Here is a 22,768-nt window from a genome sequence, read left to right on the forward strand (position 1 = left end):
TGGGATGCACTCAATTGTAATCTGATGCATGTTCAAATGAAATTAAACCATTACCATTACCATTACCAAGATTGTCACCACCTCCCCCTTTACTGTCCATATTGATCATATCTTTTCCCAATGATTAATTATTTAATTCAGTCGTCTTTGTTTTATGCCCTCACTCTTATGCGACTGCTCTTTTCTCTTCAATCCATCATGAGGGGGGGGGGGGGGGGGGGGGTCTACCAGCCCATCTACCACCCCCGGCCTAACTGTCTCCCTAAACAATCCGACTTTCTTCCTCGCTTTTCGTCCTATAAACCAGCCATCAGGATGAAGGATGGTGAAGGTTCATTGGGTCCATTTTAACTCCCATGACTCTTGACCCCCACTCCCACTGCCCCAGGTGACATCACTAAATACTGCTGTCTCAAGTGACTGAATGGGATCTCAATCTATTTCGGATAACACCCACATTCCCTTGTGGCTGGGTAGGGTTCTCGTCACCCCGAAACAGATTTTATTTAAGATGTGTCCATTCGATGTCTTTTAAGCTAAATCCTGTTAAGAAGACTCGTTTATCCATTAGTAGAAATTTTGGTATATTCACCAAAACAGTCCGAAATAGTCACCAAGATACTGTAGAAACTATTGCTGTCAATCCAGGAAAATATTTAATCATGATTAATTGCATGTTAAATTGCATAAAAGTGGCATCACTTCCGCTTCTGTAACATTGACACAAGCCCTCCGAATAGCAGTCCTCGACTATGCCTGAGAAGCCAACTCACAACGGCAGTAGATACAAATAACGTTAGTGTTCTGGGCTTTGAAGCTAAACTTAATATTTTGTCCATTTCTGTCAATATTTGTTCCCGCTACTGTTAGGGGCCAAGAGTCAAGCAGGACATGAATACGTTAAAAAAAAAAAAAAAATGTGGCGCTCGTTATTAATGCATTAACTCTGACAGCTATAGTATAAACGCATCATAAAAACCTTACGTCTAAACAAAAATCCAATATCGGTTGGAAATAAAATTGACTGATAACTCCTAATAAGAGCGGCCAGGCCACAGGCTCGAGGCAAAACAGTCCTAACGCTGCTCTAAATCTGATTACGTGCCCGACGCCAAGAGATGCTAAGCAAACTTAAGTGACCCGATGGATAAGTGGATAAATAACGCAGGGAAGATTGTGGTCGCCTTCCACTGCACCCGCATTATTTGTGTACACAAGCGCCGGCTGCCACAGGCTCCGTCTTTTTCCACACCCGATGCATTTATGCCGCTCGCGTTCTGCGTCGGTGAGCTAATTACACCTCGATGAGCTCGCGACTGCTAGACTGAAACATGAGGTGAGTCAGTGGGGAGATGGCGGTCTGCAGTTTCTCACCTGAAGGCCTCTCACACCTCTCCAGTTTTCATGCTGGAAACTAAAACGAGGCTCCGGGGGGGGCTAATGTGGCTAAATGTAGCAAAGAAAATGACCAACGGCAGCCATCACTGACAGCATGTATGTTTTTTGGAATTCTTCTTTTGTTTCTACTTCCTGTTTCTCATCGCCTCTGCAAGATACTGATTCTTCATTCATTCATTCATTTTCTACCGCTTTTCCTCACGAGGGTCGCGGGGGGTGCTGGAGCCTATCCCAGCTGTCTTCGGGCGAGAGGCGGGGTACACCCTGGACTGGTCGCCAGCCAATCACAGGGCACATATAGACAAACAACCATTCACACTCACATTCATACCTAGTATGGACAATTTCGAGTGGCCAATTAACCTAGCATGTTTTTGGAATGTGGGAGGAAACCGGAGTACCCGGAGAAAACCCACGCATGCACGGGGAGAACATGCAAACTCCACACAGAGATGGCCGAGGGTGGGAATTGAACCCTGGTCTCCTAGCTGTGAGGTCTGCGCACTAACCACCAGACCACCATGCCGCCCAGATACTGATTCTTCCGTAACAAAAAAATCAGATTACAAATACATGCATCGTTACATCCCTTCCAAAAATCCCATACATAGTCCCATTCTGCACCATCAACACTCCACACTAACCGAATATCGGAATGTTGGAAGACTATCCCAGCTCTATTCTGCCTTCAGCTCCAAAAAAAAAAAAACAAAACTCTCTCTCTCAACGGTGCTAAAACAAACACTCGTCGTCACAAGGCGAGCGTTCTGTGATGTCGCTCGAAAGCAAGACGAGGGAAGAAAGAAAACACATACGCATGATTGCTTCTCATTCTCCAGACATTATTAGGTTTCGTGTTACCATTAATTGAATTGTGGTCTCCTTGCAATATGCGAGCTGACACATTTTATCATTAGCAGCACAGAATCCAGGCCCTTGCATAACGTCCATGATAATAGCTGCTGGTTGAAAATGTGCTTCGGAGATGGAAGCTGATGACGGCGGGCTCTCTGCGGGTAATTGGGCTCCCCTCCTCTCATTAAGGGGGCAAAGCAGAAGAAGAAGAAAGTAATGACACTCTCAATGTGGCACCAAATGAGGAATGGCCCACTTACTTTGGGGGGGGGGAGTCTGTCAGTTGAATAAAAGCCTGCAGTTAAATAAACCACTTTTGACCGTCTGTTTAATGGGTAAACACTGTTTTTATGAGCTTGTTGCCACACATTTACGTACTCTGTGGACATGACCGTCAGAACACAGGGGATTGAGCATGGGAACACTTTGCTGGACTGGTTAAATATTACAAGCAATTCAAGGTCTATCGTGTTCATTAGGATTACTTCTGGAAATATCCAACTTCTTCCGAACTTAATAAAGCTGCGTTTATGCTTGTAGTTTGGTGCTAAATATAATTTTCTGTCAAGTACTCACAATGTCATGATGTTTTGATGGCAAAGACAAAGCAGCTTTCTGTCTTTGGACATAGTTTATGGTAATGGTAATGGTTTAATTTCATTGACCATTTCAACAATTGAGTGCATGCCATAATCAGTTCCCAGTTCCACATGTCCAAAAGGAGTAGGAGGAAGCAAAGCTTATTAAATCCTACCCCTCCATCTGGTACTTTTATAATCAGTAACTGTTACATTTGTTCACTTCCTGCTTTCCTAATATAATTTATTTTTATTTTTATTTTTATTTTTATTTTTATTTTTATTTTTATTTTTATTTTTATTTTTATTTTTATTTTATTTTTTATATGTTTTTTATTTATTTATTTTTTTAATTTTATTTTTGTCACATACCGAATTGCATAGAGAAGTATTGGATGACATTTTTAGGTAATATTATTTTTATTATTTTTAGTCTTATGCATTATTTTAGCTGTTTGAAGATGAACTATATCAGCAAGTTGAAGTATTTGTGATTTTAGAAATAAGGAGTTAGTATGTTCTCTGTAGGTGGCATTATGAATTATCCTTACTGACCTTTTTTGCAGTACATTTAGCCAGTGAAGATTGCTTTTATAGTTATTAGCCCATATTTCCACACAATAAGTAAGATATGGTAGAACCAGAGAGCAATAAAGAGTGTGGAGTGATTTCTGATTGAGAACAAATTTTGCTTTGTTCAATATTGAAATATTTCTTGCCACCTTATGTTGTATATTTGTAGTATGAGGTTTCCAGCTCATATTTTCATCTATTGTGATCCCCAGAAATGTATTTTCCTTCACCCTTTCAATGTCTACACCGTCTATTTGTATTTGCTGGTGCGTGTCCTTTCTGCTGTTTAAACATTCTTAAAACATCCTGAGGGTTATGGAACCAAAAAGTCAAGTCGTAGACTCAAAAAAATGTCACCAGCCATGAGCCAGAGGATTTAATTCGCTGTTCATTAACACAATGGATGATCCTTAATTAGCAATTAATACAAAAATGCACATGCTGGTTCAGACGGTTACATTGAGTAGTTGCTGTCAGTCAATTCACCACTGCGCAGGGTGCGCTTCAACTGGGCTTCACTTGCGCTTCACCTGCGCTTCACCTGCACTTCACCTGCGCTTCACCTGCGCTTCACCTGCGCTTCACCTGCGCTTCACCTGCGCCATGAATAAACCAGGTTGGACCTGGCGATTTTTTTGCATACCTTTGGCGTGCTCTTTTGTCACAAAATTGTCACTGCGCCAAGCCAGTCTTCCAAATTGCCAAACTGAGTGTCCACAGTGGTGCGCTGCACCAGGCTCCGTCACACTGCACCACCTTTCGCTACGCTACAAAATTATCGCCCATTGTCTTAAACTTTTGATCGGCTGATGAACAGCTTATTTCAGTTTTAGATACTTTAATAACCCCCTTGGGGGGTTTCAAGTATCACTCATAGCTCACACAATCAGACAATACACACAATGAAGACTAAAAATACAAATAGTTCAAATCAGGATGAACTTCACCACAATAAGAAGTCCTCCTTTGACTTGGACAAAGGAGAGGACTTCCGAAGTAGAAAATGCCAATCAAGACTCCCTCCATCACAGTTCTTACTCAGCTTGGTGAACACGTAGATAGTGTCAAAGTGTCTAAGCCTCCTTTGGCCTCTTCAGTTTGACTCCCAACAGGAAGTCCAAACTCGGGGAAACGCACAGCAAAAATCTTTTCAGGATTCAAAACAACTTGAGGAGGTTTTGAGCTTTTTTCTCTCGACACATCAAGCAAACCAAGTGTGGTTTGGCACGGATGACGAAGGCTCGATATGGCTGAGCTGCCGTCTGCTATGCGAGAAGGAAACATTTCAAGCTGCTATGTGTGAAGGGGAGATGACAAAGAGATGAAAGGGTCACTTAAAAAAGCCCTGACGACATCTTCCAAAACTGTGCATAGCGGATTTCACATGGAGAGATATATTTCTCATACACTTTTATGTTTAAATTTGATTAGCGACGACAGTGAGCAGCTCAACCACATCATCGCCTGTATGCATTCGAGCTACAGCAAAGAACCCCCGATGGGTACTGGCTCTGCAGGGGGGGTTGACGTATTCACATATCACCTTCCAGAATACGCAGAATGCATGCATACTGACTAATACCTAACACATACTGTACACATATTTAGTTTTGGAATGAGGGAGAAAACCGGAATACCTGGAGAAAAGCCACCATGCTAACAGGGCAATTTCAATGTATATTTTAGAAGTTGGCAAATATGGCATATTCTAAAAATAACCTACTTATTCAACCCGTCAGAAGACATTTTGGTTTGAAATATTTTTGTTATGTTTCGTAATGTGTTCCAAAAGCTGCCCAATCAAGTCCTTACTTTAAATTCGTGTTGTGTTGGTCCAGACCAGAGTCCTGACACCCAAGTGTGAATTTAGCCTAATTATCGATGAGTCAAATTCAAGGTCCGAGTCCAAGTAACCAAATAGCTGTCACATATACTTGAGCAATGTTGTGTTTGTTTCGCTTCCCGAGATCTGATCTGGATTGAACATGAAAAATGCATCTGGAAAATGCCAAAATTTCTATGTATATTTTAGAAGTTGGCAAATATGGCATATTCTAAAAATAACCTTATTCAACTCGTCAGATGACATTTTGGTTTGAAATATTTTAGTTATGTTTCGTAATGTGTTCCAAAAGCTGCCCAATCAAGTACTTACTTTAAATTATTTCCTGTGTTGGTCCAGACCAGAGTCCTGACACCCAAGTGTGAATTTAGCCTAGTTGTCGATAAGTCAAATTCAAGATCCGAGTCCAAGTAATCCGAGTAACCAAATAGCTGTCACATATACTTGAGCAATGTTGTGTTTGTTTCTGATCTGGATTGTACATGAAAAAATGCATCTGGAAAATGCCAAAATGCTCCCCAAGAATACACTCATTGTCAGTAAAACACACACACACACACACACAAAGAGAACGGATACTGGAATTGACTTGGACTGCTGACAGACTTGGAAAGCTTCACAGAAAAGATACAGGGTGTCAGCAAGTCTGGGGAGTCGAAGCAAAAACAGACGGTTATGGACATCTAAGCGACTGTACTTTCTTCGCCAACAATCTCAAAAGAGCTGCCGTAACGTTGATGGTGTTTATGGACGGTCGTTTACACCCCCATTGTGTTTCATCAAATCGGTTAAACCCAAGGTACTAGGGTCTTGGGGAAGTCAATGGTCAAGGAGTTTATATAAGTAATTGTGAAAACCAGGATTTAAACCCTTTCCGACTGCAACGGATTCTACCTCGTAATGTTACTTGCTGAGTGATACAGACGGGCCCGCCAGAACAAAGGGAGTCCTAGCTGCTATCAGGCTACGGTCCAAGTAGATTGGAGCCCGTCTGGATCCCATCCCCTTCGTCTCTGGGGAGATAACACCAAGAAGGCAAGCAGGAGGAGGGTAAAGGGAGAGAAAATGATACCCGAGCATGTGAGCCAGACCTTGGACTCACAATGGATCTGAAGAAAAATGGCGCATCAGAGGAGTAAAACACCGGGCAATGTTTTTCTACGGTCAAACGTGAACGACACCGTTGGTACACCTATCATATTTTGATGTCACTTGAATTACATATCTGTTCCATTTATGGATAAATGTGCAAACGCAGACCCACAACCGTTCCACCTGGAACGATGCACGGCAATGCTGCACATTTTATGGATGCAGAACTGCAGCACACTTGTACGAGTATAGACTGAACCATCTGTTGAGGGCGGGGAGGATCACTTCATAAATAAAACTTTAATGGCTCCTCTACGGCCGATACGAGTCCATCTTCCATATGGATCTGCAAAAGGTGGATCTTCTATCCTATCTGTACAAAGGGACTCATCAAACTCCTCAACTGCTGCTCTTCCGTCGCTAACGTGTCCATCTGGTGCCGAGTAACCCCCGACATTCCCAAACAACCTCCGTTCCTTCTTCAAAGTGCCAAATAAGCTGATTTACTCGATTTCATTGAGCCTCCGGCGACATTCCGGCTGAGCTTAAACACACACAATAACGAGTCCTCAAAACAAATATTAACTCCTCATGCGGCAAAGGATTTGAGTGGGATTCTTGTTTAAGTCAGTAAATTGGAAGCAATAGAACATATGTTGAAAATCCTATTAACAGCTTTGGAAAGTTGGAAACCTCTTTGCCCTTTTTAGCCATTTTGCTAACTGTTGTATCGGTAATTATACCAGAGCTCTTACTTTGATTGGTGTATTAATACCGTACAATATGATTCATGTATTTCATTAATTATGTATCTGTTTACTTACCTGGAGAAGACAAGGCAATTGTTGATTGGGAGGAACAGCAGGAGCAAACATAGGAAAAAAAAAAGAAAACATGGGATTACAACAGGAAATCTTACATTAATAATAAGGAAAACAACACTTGTGTATTCTCCTCACCCGCCTCCTCTTCCCACTGACATCTGCTAATCCTTTGACCTCTAACCCCAAGAAATTTACTCTCTCAACCTTGACCGTTTTCTCTATCACCCAATCCCTCCCGTTCTTGTTGTATGCCTGGCGGATTCCCGACTACTCATTATCCAAGAAAAAAAAAACAATTTCAGCTCCCGTGCACTGACTTCCACTGGCGGGCTAAACGCAATAAGGGTTACACAAGCGGGACCGTCTGGGCGTCGACTACTTTATTCTTTTAGTACAATGTATATTTGTAGCAATTCCACACTGAGGAATTCCCATATGGATAATACTTTTCCCAGTTGGTGTCTGCACGTTCAGGAACTGATGCTAGGATATTTTTATATATAAATGAACATACACTGTGTATTAGGGTGCATCAAATTTTAATGGGAAATTTTTAATTGATAATATCAATTTTCCTGGCATTCCATTTTTTTCTAATGAACATAAAAATCCTGGTCGTGGAAAACTGTTCCAAATCCTGATTATGTAGGACTACAGTACTACTCTCAATAAATATGAGACATCAGTAATACTGTCTACTCTATATTACTGTTGTTGATGTTATGCTTGCTCAGCTATTAGCTAACTGTCATAAGCAAACTGTAGCTAGCTAATGTTAGCTACAGTAGAAGCTATGAGCACTAAACAGTGACTAAAATAATACATGGACAAGTGTATATCAGATTATGTAGGACTACAGTACTACTCTCAATAAATATGAGACATCAGTAATACTGTCTACTCTATATTACTGTTGTTGATGTTATGTTTGCTCAGCTATTAGCTAACTGTCATTAGCAAACTGTAGCTAGCTAATGTTAGCTACAGTAGAGGCTATGAGCACTAAACAGTGACTAAAATAATACATGGACAAGTGTATATCAGATTATGTAGGACTACAGTACTACTCTCAATAAATATGAGGCATCAGTAATACTACTCTACTCTATATTACTGTTGTTGATGTTATGTTTGCTCAGCTATTAGCTAACTGTCATAAGCAAACTGTAGCTAGCTAATGTTAGCTACAGTAGAGGCAATGAGCACTAAATACCTATAAATATGACTACAAATCATTCAAATTACAAAGACAAAACCACAAATTTGCTAGTAATATTTAATAGGAGTATAAATACCATTGAATGGCGACCATTGAACTGTTCACCACTTTATTCCACAAAAACAGATGTATGGTGGCACCCCTAAATAATCATGTATTGGAAACATATTTTGTATGTGTTGTTTCTACATATATTGGAACACTTTTAGTACCCAAACATATCAAAATTCAATAATTGTGTTTTTTGATGCACCCTACAGTGTATATATCTAAACATATACTGCATATATCTAGACGGAACACTGCATCGCTTTGGGGTTGAGAATACACAGATTGTACAATGAATTACTTCCTCAGATGGTATATCATTCTCCCTTTTACGGTACATTGAAGTTGTCATCCGTTACCTTACCACAGAGGCCGGCCATGTACGATTATGAGAACATAATAAGAAGTCGTTCTCCATTAAAGACGGGCCAGGAATTACATTCTTTCCTGCCAACTCATTGAGCTGTGTAAGCTCTTTGACAACGGATGTCAAGAAAACATGATTTGAAACACTAACATGGTTCCATGTTGGTTTAGATTAGTAAGGTGGGGGGGCATTAAACTATACTTGTTGTTCTTAAACACTACGGATACAAAGCAATTAAAATTGTGATGATATTGTGATTGTGAAAAGGATTAAAAGCATAGTTCTCGGTGCCCAGGGAAAGACCCAAGATCCACCCAAAAATACCACACACCGTGTTCCCAACTGACTGCACCTTAGACCAGTTACCCATGACTTGCCCATGGGGAATCCTTAAGGTGAGAACTACTTGCCCGAACTTGCCCCATGTAAAATGAAAAGACTACCATAATGATATCATCTCATTTTTGGTAGCATCACATGAGAATCTCAAATAAAGATGAAATGATTATCATTTCTTGTGGTTGTTTTCCTACATAGATCATGACGTTGCATGGAAATCTGGATCTTTTAGTCCATAATTGATTAGAAAGTATGTTTAAATATGTTTATATATTATATATTATATATTCAGTTTCACGGGCGGCACGGTGGTCTAGGGGTTAGCGCGCAGACCTCACAGCTAGGAGACCAGGGTTCAATTCCACCCTCGGGCATCTCTGTGTGGAGTTTGCATGTTCTCCCCGTACATGCGTGGGTTTTCTCCGGGTACTCCGGTTTCCTCCCACATTCCAAAAACATGCTAGGTTAATCGGCCACTCCAAATTGTCCATAGGTATGAATGTGAGTGTGAATGGTTGTTTGTCTATGTGTGCCCTGTGATTGGCTGGCGACCAGTCTAGGGTGTACCCCGCCTTACGCCCGAAGACAGCTGGGATAGGCTCCAGCACCCCCGCGACCCTCGTGAGGAAAAGCGGTAGATTGTGAAAATGATTAAAAGCTTAGTTCTCTAAGACTATCGGTACTCAGGGAAAGACCCAAGATCCACCCAACAATACCACACACCGTGTTCCCAACTGACTACACCTTGGACCAGTTACCCAGGGCTCTACATTAAAAACAAAAATTACTTTCTCATGGAGAATCCTTAAGGTGAGAACTACTTGCCCGAACTTGCCCCATGTAAAATGAAAAGACCGCCATAATGATATCATCTAATTTTTGGTAGCATCACATGAGAATCTCAAATAAAGATGAAATGATTATCATTTCTTGTGGTTGTTTTCCTACATAGATCATGACGTTGCATGGAAATCTGGATTGTTAAGAGACTTCTAGTCCATAATTGATTAGAAGGTACGTATATTTAAATATGTTTATATTGTATTCAGTTTCCTGTCTTGTCATTCTAGGCAACTACCAGGACACTTATAGTGGAGTCCCACATGTATTTTTCATATAGTTCATTACTTTCCACAGCTATTTGCATTCACAATGCGGCAGCAAAACCATGACCATACCATCATCATAATGCACCCCCCCCCAAAAAAAATGAGGAGACGCAAAGTGGAGAGGAAATGGCGCCACCCCAATCTCATTTCATGCATCTCTTCCCTTATGTGAGCTCACAGAGTTGAAGTGAATACTGGATACGGAATACGGGAGCAAGTGAAGTGCTGGCGGAGAAGTGGATTTACGTGGAAATAGCCCACAGGACGCTGGCCTCATCTTTCTCAGGTCAGCATGCTAAGCGCTTACAGAAACTCCCCGTTCGTTCCCAAGTAAGGATAACCAATCAATTCCAGCAGCCCCCTCGGGGGCAGCCACAGCCACCATCCTGCCCCCCACCCCCATACACTACCAGTGCAAGTGCCAGCATCGCTCCGCTTTTGCCTGAAAGCGGGAAGCTAATGTGTTGAGTTGATCTCAGTTAATTGCTTGAGGTATGACCTTGCACAGATTGTTATTTTTGAGTTGTTGTGCTTGGATGGGGGATTCTCGGGCCGATTATCCTCACAGTGGGAAGGTATGCCGACCAACTTTCCTGTGGGACTAAAGAGATAGGAGCCCCCCCATTAGCAGGGAAGATAGGGATTAAGAATGTACTCACTAGGCTATTTGTACCATGCTGGACTTGGGCATGATGGCTGGGTGACATCACAAGGTGACACCGTACAGACCCGTGTAATCAGAAAACCACTTCACTTCACATAAAAAAAAAAAAAGTATAAAAAAAATATTATTATAAAAAAAGTGTTTCGCTAAAATGTCAAAACAACGATGCCACAACATAAAAAACCCCAAAATGTTTTTTTTTTTTACATGAAAATAACTTTTTTTTTTTTTTACAAATACGTAAATGGACGATATCGGGACATTGGTTGTGAGCAAAAAAAGCCAATATCTGACATCCCTAGTATTTCGCTAAAATGTCAAAACAACGATGCCACAACATGAAAAGCCAAAAAATGTTTTCTTTTTTACATGAAAATAACTTTTTTTTTTTTTTATTTTTTTTTTTTTTTTACAAATATAACACCATTAACTATTTTAACGGATGTTATCGGTTGGACGATATCGGGACATTGGTTGTCAGCAAAAAAGCCAATATCTGACATCCCTAGTATTTCGCTAAAATGTCAAAACAACAATGCCACAACATAAAAACCCCCAAAATGTTTTTTTTTTACATGAAAATAACTTTTTTTTTTTTTTTTTACAAATATAACACCATGGACTATTTTAACGGATGATATTGGTTGGACGATATCGGGACATTGGTTGTCAGCAAAAAAGCTGAAAGCTAAAATATCTGACATCCCTAGTATTTCGCTAAAATGTCAAAACAACCATGCCACAACATAAAAAAAAACAAAAAGTTTTTTTACATGAATTTTTTTTTTCATTTTTTTTTCATTTTTTTCACTTCAGTTTTATTCTATACTGTTTATGACAGGAATGTCAAAATGAAAACCCCGCACAACACAAGTTAATAAAGGCTTAAAAGAAAAAAAAACAAAAACAAAACAAAAAAAAAGAAAACCACTTCAACAAAAAGCCAAAATAAATACCGTATTTTCTGGACTATAAGTCACCCCGTAGTATAAGTCGCACAAGGCCAAAAATGCATCATTAGGTAGAAAAGTCGCACTGGAATATAAGTCGCATTTTTTGCAGGTAATTTATTTTACAAACTACATCTTGGAAGGCAAGTTCTAACAATAAAAAATAGAGAACTGGCTGAATATGCTAACACAAAATATGCTACACAAAATATAAACATGAACAGTTTTTCATTTATAAGTCGCTCTGGAGTATAAGTCACAGGAACAGCCAACCAATGGTAGCAGCATTCGTCTCGAGCAAATTATCTTTGCAAAAATATGCGTTATTCTAAAAAAATATATATATTTCAACGCCAAGATGATGCATTTTTGGTTATAATTACATGTTTTTCCATATTTGATTATTTTCCTCCTTGCTCATAAAAGTCAAAATGTGGGACATGCTTATTTTGGGCTCTTTTGCAGTAATTAAATGAGAGCCCAGTGATGTCTTCCCTATCCGATGCTGTTATTTTTACGCCACTGGCTTCAGCCAGGATGTTACAAGGCCGAGGGAGACCACAGGGAAGCAACTCTGGTCCACTTGTGGTTCTCGTAGCGAGCCCTTTCTACTCGGTCGGGAGTGTGTTACTAATCCAGCCTCACCTCACTTCTTTTCCAGCCTTCGCTTTGCTGGGGCATCACTGCGGCCTGGAGAGTCATTCTCTCCGATGGCCACATGGCAATTTTCACCACGAAGAAAGGGAAACAAGCACATATAAACGCACTCAAATCTTTTTTTGCTCTGTCGGGCACATCTGCTTCTGTGCTGGTTATTAGCACACACTTAAAATACATGTCCAAAAATAAGCCATCTGCAGATGATCAAAGTCTCTCTGCTGTGGTTAAAACAAAGCCCAGATCCAACGGGAACGAGAGGCACAAAAAAAAAAAAAAAACTGAGGTGAAAGACAGGAGGAGGAACGGCTGCCAAAACATAAAAAAAAAATGCAATGGAAAAAAAAAATTCCACAGTTCATAAAAGCCAAAAAAGCAGAAAATGGAGTATTTACACAGAAGTCATTAACAGAGAAACAGCGGCAATAAAAAGGGAATTTGAGGGTACTTATTCCTCATTTGTTTTCTCGACTTCGCCATGCATCCCCGTCTCCATCTCCTTCCACTCTAATAGAATATATTTAGCATATTAACGCACGCGTAAATGCCCGCGGCTGTGCAAAGGTCACAGGTGAGAAAATGCATAAGGATGAGGCCAGGCTCTGTAATAACTGCTGGAATACACATTACTGCTTCAACACTCCATCGATATTTGCTTGCCGGACAAATAAAGTAAAACGAGATAAGAAAAAGGTATATTGTATATAACATAACACACCTGAACGTCTGCAAATCAATGATTGTAGCCCGGGTGCTAATGTGTAATCATCACAGCATGCTAAGGTGAATTTAGTAGTCCATAAAATAAGTAGAAACACAAGAAGATGTGGACCCCCACTAGTTTTCAATATGTCTATGCACTATAGAAACAACCATCCTTCCTTTATTCGTGCTAATAATGTCATCACTACTTCTAAATTGAAGAAAGAGATAACATTTTTGGCCTATGTTGACATCTAAACAAACTAAATTGAAAAATGATCCATAAAGTGTCATCTCTAAGGTAGATGGCTGTCAATTATACTCTGGGTTCCTGGGTGGGCTGCAAATGGAAAACGCAAGGACAGCACAATAAGCCAAATGACACCATAATATAATATAATATAATATAATATAATATAATATAATATAATATAATATAATATAATATAATATAATATAATATAATATAATATAATATAATATAATATAATATAATATAATATAATATAATATAATATAATATAATATAATATAATATAATATATGCTATACCATATAAACAAAATATGGTATAGCATAGCATAGCATAGTATAGTATAGTATAATATAATACAATATAATATATAAATAATATAATAATATAATACAGTATAACATAATATAATTATTAGTGTTGTAATAGTATAATATAATATAATATGATATGATATAACATAGTATAGTATAATATAATTTAATGCAGTATAGTACAATATAATGTAATATAATATAATATAATATAACACAATATAATTCAATACAATACAATACAATATAATATAATATAATTTAATGTAATTTAATTTAATATAGTATAGTATAGTTCAGTATAGTCTAGTACAGTATAGTATAGTATAGTATAGTATAATATAATATAATACTATATAATATATAAATAATATATAATAATAATATAATAAAATATAATATAATACTATATAATATATAAATAATATATGATAATAATTTATAATAATAAAATAATATAATACAGTATAACATAATATAATTATTAGTATTGTAATAATATAATTTAATATAGTATAGTACAATATAATATAATATAATATAATACTATATAATATATAAATAATATATAATAATAATGTAATATAATACTATATAATATATAAATAATATATGATAATAATATATAATAATAAAATAATATAATACAGTATAACATAATATAATTATTAGTATTGTAATAATATAATATAATATAATATAATATAATATAATATAATATAATATAATATAATATAATATAATATAATATAATATAATATAATATAATATAATATAATATAATATAATATAATATAATATAATATAATATAATATAATATAATATAATATAATATAATATAATAATATAAAACATCACCACGTATGCTCCACTTGTTAAGGATGTAATAATATAGTATATGCATCATAAAACCTTCCTAAAGCCATCATAAACAATCATAAACTGCATCATAAAACAGCCATCCTAAATGAATAAGGCATTGAGGGCTAAAACACGACATTTGAATGTGATCCAAATAAACCCCTAAAGCGAATGGTTAGGGTTAAGGTTGGGGTTAGGACTAGGGTTAGACCTGGGTAGGGTTAGGCTTAGGGTTAGTCCGGTGGGATACAAATGACGTGGAGAAAAATAACAGACAACTGTCGGCATTTAAGTGGTGACGAGCAACATATGTAATGCGGTAAACCTGGTCTGTCCTCTGGAAAACCCTTCAATTACCTCCCCTTTACCCCCCCCCCCACACACACACACACACAAACGGATGCATGACTTCGCAGAGCGTGAAGAAGCGAAACCCTCAACATGTCGCCAAAATTATAGACCGCTACCTGTCCTCCCTGCCCCACCCACACAGCGAGCAAGGCCTCATTACATCCATACCCTGGCGTCCACTCGGCCGTGATCTGCACCGGAGTGGTGGAAGCCGTGAGCACTGTGCGGAACTGAAGCGGAACCGCAGGAAAAAAAAAAAAAAAAAAAAAAAAATGTTCCAGCGATTCTGGCGTTTGGAGAGCCAATTAGATTAGGAGGAGGGCAGGGCTGCGGTTAGAGCAGCGATTCACAAAACATCTGCTGCCAGAATGCAAAGTACAGATGGTAAACTTCTGCAGCAGAAAGCATTTGATTTGATTAGATCTCTTACATTATATAAAATGATACATTCAACGCAAAGGAGACGGCTAAAAATAACCTCCTTCAAGAGGACGCTGGGTTTTTTTTTTCGTAAGGATTGGCTCCGAAACAAAACCTCCAGCTGTGTCTTTTGCCACCATGTGCATGAAAAACGCCCATCAAAGAACATATTTCTTTCATTCCAGGCAATTTCCCTAATCCCTGATGAGCTGCAGGGGGAAAGGAAAACATTACGGATGCATGGGGGTAAGCAGGTGGTGCCGAGAGAGGGAATTTTGTGTTGTGTTGCTATGTGAGCAAGGCATTCATCTCAATGCGTTGCCACTATTGTGTCGCTTTATTAAAAAAAAAAAAAAAAACAAGCTTTGCAAACTTGCGTCACACCAAATTCGCCACCCCTAACCCAACCATCCGGGTAACTCGGGTACATGCAGTTTCACATACATACGTAACTCTAGCGGTTTCATTCAAGGACAAAGAAAAGCATATATTATGTCCCAAAAGAAGCCTTACAATAGTTTTCCAAGGATTTTTTTATTACACCCCCACCTACCCCATCCCAACTGAAAAAGACCTAATCCAGTGTTGGAGCCCTGCCATTGTTTGTTGGTGAAAAACAGCAGGTGATGGTCCAATGACTGCTGGATTTTTCGTATATTTGAGGTCAGGCTGCTGCTGGTGGTGCTGGTGGAGCGGGGGGTTGGGGTTGGTGGCCGCCCCTGCAGAAAGCAGTCAGCCCAATCCCCCCCCCCCCACGTCACCACCTGACAGCTCTGAGATGTGAGCAGCAATAACGAGGAACAGCGGCGAGTCCACCGTGTCAGCAGTTTTTTAGCTCGCCATGCGCTCACAAACCTCTGGGCTCCGGAAGGAGAGGAGAGGGTGCCGTGGGGGGGTGAACGAGGTGTGCACCAAGGGCAAGTCTGTTTTTAGACTTTAGCCAGTGACGTTGCAAGGACTCATTTTTTATGATTCCATGTTCGGGGTTGTACAGTAAACCTCGGATATATCGGACTCGGATATATCGGAAATTCGCTCAAAACGGACAGATAAAAAAAGAACAAATTTTTCTGTAATGCATTTCCAATAAAAATTCATTGCATATATCGGATTTTTTATAACAGATTTCGCCTATTTCGGACAAAATTTCTGTTTTTTTTTTTACAGTACGTCCGTAAAAAACAAACAACAAAAAAAACAAAACAGGGCACTCTCGTTTGATAGGGGATCTATGACTCATGTTTGTGCAGGTCTTTCAAAACAGTACAGTGCTCCTGTCAGATTGAGGATCTTTGATTAATGTTAGTGTTAGTATGGAGTCAACAGGAACATATTGTTTGCCTTACACATTCAAGGATCAATCAAGGATTGTTAAAAGCCAAAAAAAAACCAAACCATCCTGGGATCGAGAACATTTGCTCCAGACCACTCCTGCCGTATAGAGGATCTTTGATCAGTATTTCAGGTTCTTAAAAAAGCAGAGCACTCTTTTCATGTATAGGATCTTTGATAAAGATTATATAGAGGATCTTTGTTTTCTGTTTTTTTAACAGTACGTCCGTAAAAAACAAACAAACAAAAAAAAACAAAAAACAGAGCACTCTCGTTTGATAGGGGATCTATGACTCGTGTTTGTGCAGGTCTTTCAAAACAGTAGAGTGCTGCTGTCAGATTGAGGATCTTTGATTAATGTTAGTGTTAGTATGGAGTCAACAGGAACACATTGTTTGCCTTACACATTCAAGGATCAATCAAGGATTGTGAAAAGCCCAAAAAACCAAACCATCCTGGGATCAAGAACATTTGTTCCAGACCACTCCTGCCGTATAGAGGATCTTTGATCAGTATTTCAGGTTCTTAAAAAAGCAGAGCACTCTTTTCATGTATAGGATCTTTGATAAAGATTATATAGAGGATCTTTGCTTTCTGTTTTTTTTTACAGTACGTCCATAAAAAACAAAAAAACAAAAAAAACAAATAAAAAACAGAGCACTCTCGTTTGATACGGGATCTATGACTCGTGTTTGTGCAGGTCTTTCAAAACAGTACAGTGCTCCTGTCAGATTGAGGATCTTTGATTAATGTTAGTGTTAGTATGGAGTCAACAGGAACATATTGTTTGCCTTACACATTCAAGGATCAATCAAGGATTGACTTCCACTCTAAATGTGAGCCAAATCACTTTGACATCAAGGAAACCTACCAAGGACGAAAAAGTATCAAATGGTCTGAATCATCTTGTCAATTTCCACTCCAGACGGTCAAGAAATTCACAACTGGGAGTGACAGTATCTGCTTTTAGTCAAATACTGACCACCCTCAGTGTGTTCTGTCTGGTATGTGTAATGACTCCATAGCAAAAAGACTAGCAAAGGGTCTTGGTGGTGCATTTTTACCAGGAAGGACAAGACAAGAGCAATCACATGCAGAAACACCTTGCAATGGCAGCTCCACGGGAGTTTCCATTACTTCTTGGCACTGACAGCAAAGAGAAGCCGGGAAAGGAGATAGCAAGTAGCAAAAAAAAGAGAAATGGCTAACTTCCAAGTCTCCTATCCTACTCTTTATCTGAACCCTGCCCTCACATTCTGCATGGCTGCCTGCCAGAGAGACTGATTTATTATTCCTGCATAGTCTTTGCATCCTCTTTTGGCTTCTACGCAACTATATTGGCTTCTGTGTTCTACGCTCCAGTTTCCGTGGTGCATGTCTCCCACAACAAATGCAATTACTCACACTGTCCGAGGTTTTTACTCCAAAACCGGCCAAAATATAAGTTGTTAAACTAACATAAGTACAAGGTTAAACACACTTCATTACCACAGTACAGGTAAAAGGATTGGTTTACGCCAATTTCCCTTTCTCTAAAGCAGATTTAGAGGTTACAGGGTCAGGATCATAGATCATTGATTGGATTACGTTCAAAGTAAGCCTGGTAATGACAATTTTCATTGGTGTACGTTTGCTCGTTTATTATCAACAATAAGTACGTAACGATGCGATAATCATTTTTGGAATGGGGGAGGAAACCGGAGTACCCGCAGAAAATCCACACATGCATGGGGAGAACATGCAAATTCCACACAGAGATGGCCGAGGGTGGGATTGAACTCAGGTCTCCTAGCTGTGAGGCCTGCGCGCTAACCACTCGACTTGGCCGTGTGCTATCATACTATGTGTTATCATGCTAATTTTAGAATGTTAACATTACTAGCATTTTTAGCTATTTTCATGGTAGACACTTACCACTATTCTCCTAGGTGTTGGCATGCTAATGTTAGCATTGCTAGCATGTTAACATTGTCAGTAGCATTTTTAGCCATTTTCATAAGTAGACATTTAAAGACGTAGCACTATCATGCTTGTTGTTAGTATGCTAATTTTGGCACTTCAGCATTGCTAGCATGCTAACAGTAGCATAGTAGCATTTTTATACATTTTTATAGCTAGACACATATATAAACACTTGGCACTGTGATGCTATGTGTTATCATGCTAGTTTTAGAATGTTAACATTACTAACATTTTTAGCTATTTTCATGGTAGACACCACTATTATCCTAGGTGTTGGCATGCTAATGTTAGCATTGCTAGCATGTTAACATTGTCAGTAGCATTTTTAGCCATTTTCATAAGTAGACATTTAAAGACGTAGCACTATCATGCTTGTTGTTAGCATGCTAATTTTGGCACTTCATCATTGCTACCATGCTAACAGTAGCATAGTATCATTTTTATACATTTTTATAGCTAGACACATATATAAACACTTGGCACTGTGATGCTATGTGTTATCATGCTCGTTTTAGAATGTTAACATTACTAGCAGTTGGCATGCTAATGTTAGCATTGCTAGCATGTTACATTGTCAGTAGCATTTTTAGCCACAGAAAACCCATGCATGCACGAGGAGAACATGCAAACTCCACACAGAGAGATGGCCGAGGGTGGGATTGAACCCTAGTCTCGTAGCTATGATCTATGGTCTGCGCGCTAACCACTCGACCGCCGTGCAGCCACCAGCCATCTTTTGGATTATTTGCTAATAAAGCCTCACAGGGGCGCAACGATCTCAGGAGGCCAGACTGGTCCGCTGAGTACAACCCTCGGTCCTGCTATGAGGAGGCAGCCACCAAGGGGCAAGCAGGTGGCTGGGAATTGAGTAATCATTGCATATTCATGGAAGTGTGGCTTGAGGAAAAATGCATTTCTAGCAGGATGACAGACGGGGGTTGGATATGACGAAGTGGAATTGCTGCAAATTGCAACCGTTTTGACCCGAGTGTAGACCTCACAATCCCCGCCTCCATTTCACTTTTGAACATAATCAAGACTTTTCCCAAGATTGACGTGGGGGTACAGGCCACCCCCGAGTAGTCAACACTGGAACAGGACTGGTTGTGATTTCTGCTCATATCAAAAGCTCCCTTCTTACAATAATATGTGGAAAAACAAAAACAATCCCAAGTTTAGATCACAGCAATCGCAGTACGTTGGGAAGCAAAACGAGAAGAGCTAACATTGTGATCAATGATTTCACTGTTTTTTGTAAGGAAGAATATAGCAAACATCACCGAAAATCAAACAACTTGACAGGACATAAAAGATATGATCGACTGGGCCACCACCCGTCTAGGCGGTGTAATGACCTTTTAAATCATGCTTGACATTTTTAAGCTGGCACAGTGGACTCTCTGGCAATATCCCGAGCTCTGATATTAAAAACCGCTGCTGGTAATCTCATTGCTTTGTTTGATGACTTGCGTTATGGCAACCCCTCCACCCCGCCACCACCGCACCCCCCGTCCTGGACCACCATATAGCCTCTTGGGAACATCTATTCCCGCCCAGATTTGCCCTTGCCTTGACACCGGTTGCTATTGGTGCTGTTGCCAAGGGCGGGGCGCTCGTAATAACATGGAAGAAAATGCGGTGACACTTTTTTTTTGGATATTTGCACAAAGTCAGCATCACAACATTTCTGATTTATTATCGTGCTCATGAAGGTGAAGTCAAATGAGGTTTTGTGAATTCTGTGCACTGCAATACTGCAAGGGGGCTGATTTAGGCATCAGCATAAGCAGCAACATAGATTTACTAATTAGTGTAGGGCGCATGTCTTCATAATGACACCTAATCACCTGAGCATGGCAGCAACCATACGGTGGCACACGGGCCGCCATATTGCCTGAGTGGCATAAAAAAAACACGAAAAGGCCTTCATGGCTAAAACATGCATGACAGCAGCCGCTCTGTTTGAACTGTGCTTCTACTCTCCGGTGGCATAGTTAGGTGTTGCGTCTCACATTAGAACCGCCCTAATTGGCCCTCTGGGCACCAGAAGGATGGGGCGGCAGTCGGCTGGCAGCGACAGCGGTTTTTCTTCTCAAATAAATCATGCGGTGACTGCATCCTCACCGTATAGCAACGCTTGTCGTTAATGCCAAAGACTTTGCCATACTCATGCGTTTACTGGCATTGATTGGATGATGGTTATACTGTAGATGCAAGCACTTTGCAGCATCACTCCATCATCATACACGGACATGATATCCAGTAGGATCCATCTAAATGCCATTTTTACATGCATTCCCATTGATACATAAAAATAAAAGACTTCAAGTGTGGTTTTCTTAGCGTTCATGTGTATTTTTGTCATTGGACCAAAGTGAAAAATAATATGCATGAAAGACATTTCTCTTTCATATTTGTCATTGCCAAACCATATCAGAGTGGGCCAATTTCAATTTCCTTAGTAGTAGTTGTAGTTCCGGGCTGCATGGTGGTCGAGTGGTTAGCGCGCAGACCTCACAGCTAGGAGACCAGAGTTCAATTCCACCCTCGGCCATCTCTGTGTGGAGTTTGCATGTTCAATCCGTGCATGTGTGGGTTTTCTCTGGCTAAATGGCTAAAAATGCTACTGACAATGTTAACATGCTAGCAATGCTAACATTAGCATGTCAACTGCTAGTAATGTTAACATTCTAAAACTAGCATGATAACACATAGCATCACAGTGCCAAGTGCTTATATATGTGTCTAGCTATAAAAATGTATAAAAATGCTACTATGCTGCTGTTAGCATGTTAGCAATGCTGAAGTGTCAAAATTAGCATGCTGACAACAAGCATGATCGTGCTACGTCTTTCAATGTCTAAAAATGCTACTGACAATGTTAACATGCTAGCAATGCTAACATTAGCATGCCAACACCTAGGATAATACTGGTAAGTGTTTACCACAAAAATCGCTAAAAATGCTAGTAATGTTAACATTTTAAAATTAGCATGATAATACATAATATGATAGCACACGGCCGAGTTGAGTGGTTAGCGCGCAGGCCTCACAGCTAGGAGACCAGGGTTCAATCCCACCCTCTGCCATCTGTGTGTGAAGTTTGCATGTTCTCCCCGTGCATGTGTGGGTTTTCTCTGGCTAAATGGCTAAAAATGCTACTGACAATGTTAACATGCTAGCAATGCTAACATTAGCATGTCAACTGCTAGTAATGTTAACATTCTAAAACTAGCATGATAACACATAGTATCACAGTGCCAAGTGTTTATACATGTTTCTAGCTATAAAAATGTATAAAAATGCTACTATGCTACTGTTAGCATGTTAGCAATGCTGAAGTGTCAAAATTAGCATGCTTGACAACAAGCATGATAGTGCTACGTCTTCCAATGTCTACTTATGAAAATGGATAAAAATGCTACTGACAATGTTAACATGCTAGCAATGCTAACATTAGCATGCCAACACCTAGGATAATACTGGTAAGTGTTTACCATGAAAATCGCTAAAAATGCTAGTAATGTTAACATTCTAAAATTAGCATGATAACACATAGTATGATTGCAATGCAGTATAAAGAAATAAGTCACGATTTTTGGATGCGACTCTTCTATTTAATTAGCTTGTTTGTCTGCAATCATTCCCACAGGTGTGCGTTGCCATAGAGAGATGTCAAGTGAGCTGACGTTAGCGGGCAGGTCGAGCCTTGTCCTCGCCGGCTTTCAAAAAGTGTCATATATGGAAGTGCTGAGCTTCTCTCATCCCAACGCCGAAGCATGTGTCTCATAAAAACACACAAGGGAACATCCAAGTCTCTGCAAGCTCGTCATTTCCGGATTATGCAACGTCCCCAGTCGCTAGCGAGGAGTGAGGGGTCAACACATGTCGTCAGGGGAAAGCCGTGCGTGGCACAAACGGAAGCTGCGAGTCTGCAAACCCAGCACTTAGCAATGGAGGCATGCTGAGATTGAAATTGGATGGCTTCAAATTATACCCGAGAGCTGGCGGCTTAGTTAGACGGAGGATTAACATCTACTTCACATCAAGAGCTTT

The 22,768-nt window shown here is 39.6% G+C and overlaps 1 protein-coding gene and 1 long non-coding RNA gene across 16 annotated transcripts in view; one reads left to right on the forward strand and one right to left on the reverse strand.

Annotated features, from left to right (window-relative positions):
- LOC131134174 (uncharacterized) overlaps window positions 1-13,683 on the forward strand; it is a 57,680-nt gene extending 43,997 nt beyond the window's left edge. For 5 of the 9 annotated variants that reach the window (XR_009131358.1, XR_009131359.1, XR_009131356.1 and 2 more), the window contains one exon: window positions 10,089-11,318. This is a non-coding gene — a long non-coding RNA (uncharacterized LOC131134174). Of the gene's footprint in view, window positions 1-10,088; window positions 11,319-12,520 lie in introns of those variants that run through there. The other 4 variants (XR_009131352.1, XR_009131357.1, XR_009131353.1 and 1 more) reach the window with 3 other exon arrangements.
- Window positions 1-22,768, reverse strand: part of robo2 (roundabout, axon guidance receptor, homolog 2 (Drosophila)) — a 386,548-nt gene that overhangs the window by 128,259 nt on the left and 235,521 nt on the right. The gene's annotated exons all lie outside the window — the stretch shown is intronic.

The sequence above is a fragment of the Doryrhamphus excisus genome, chromosome 8 (genome assembly GCF_030265055.1).
Source record: "Doryrhamphus excisus isolate RoL2022-K1 chromosome 8, RoL_Dexc_1.0, whole genome shotgun sequence".
Lineage (NCBI taxonomy): Eukaryota > Metazoa > Chordata > Actinopteri > Syngnathiformes > Syngnathidae > Doryrhamphus > Doryrhamphus excisus.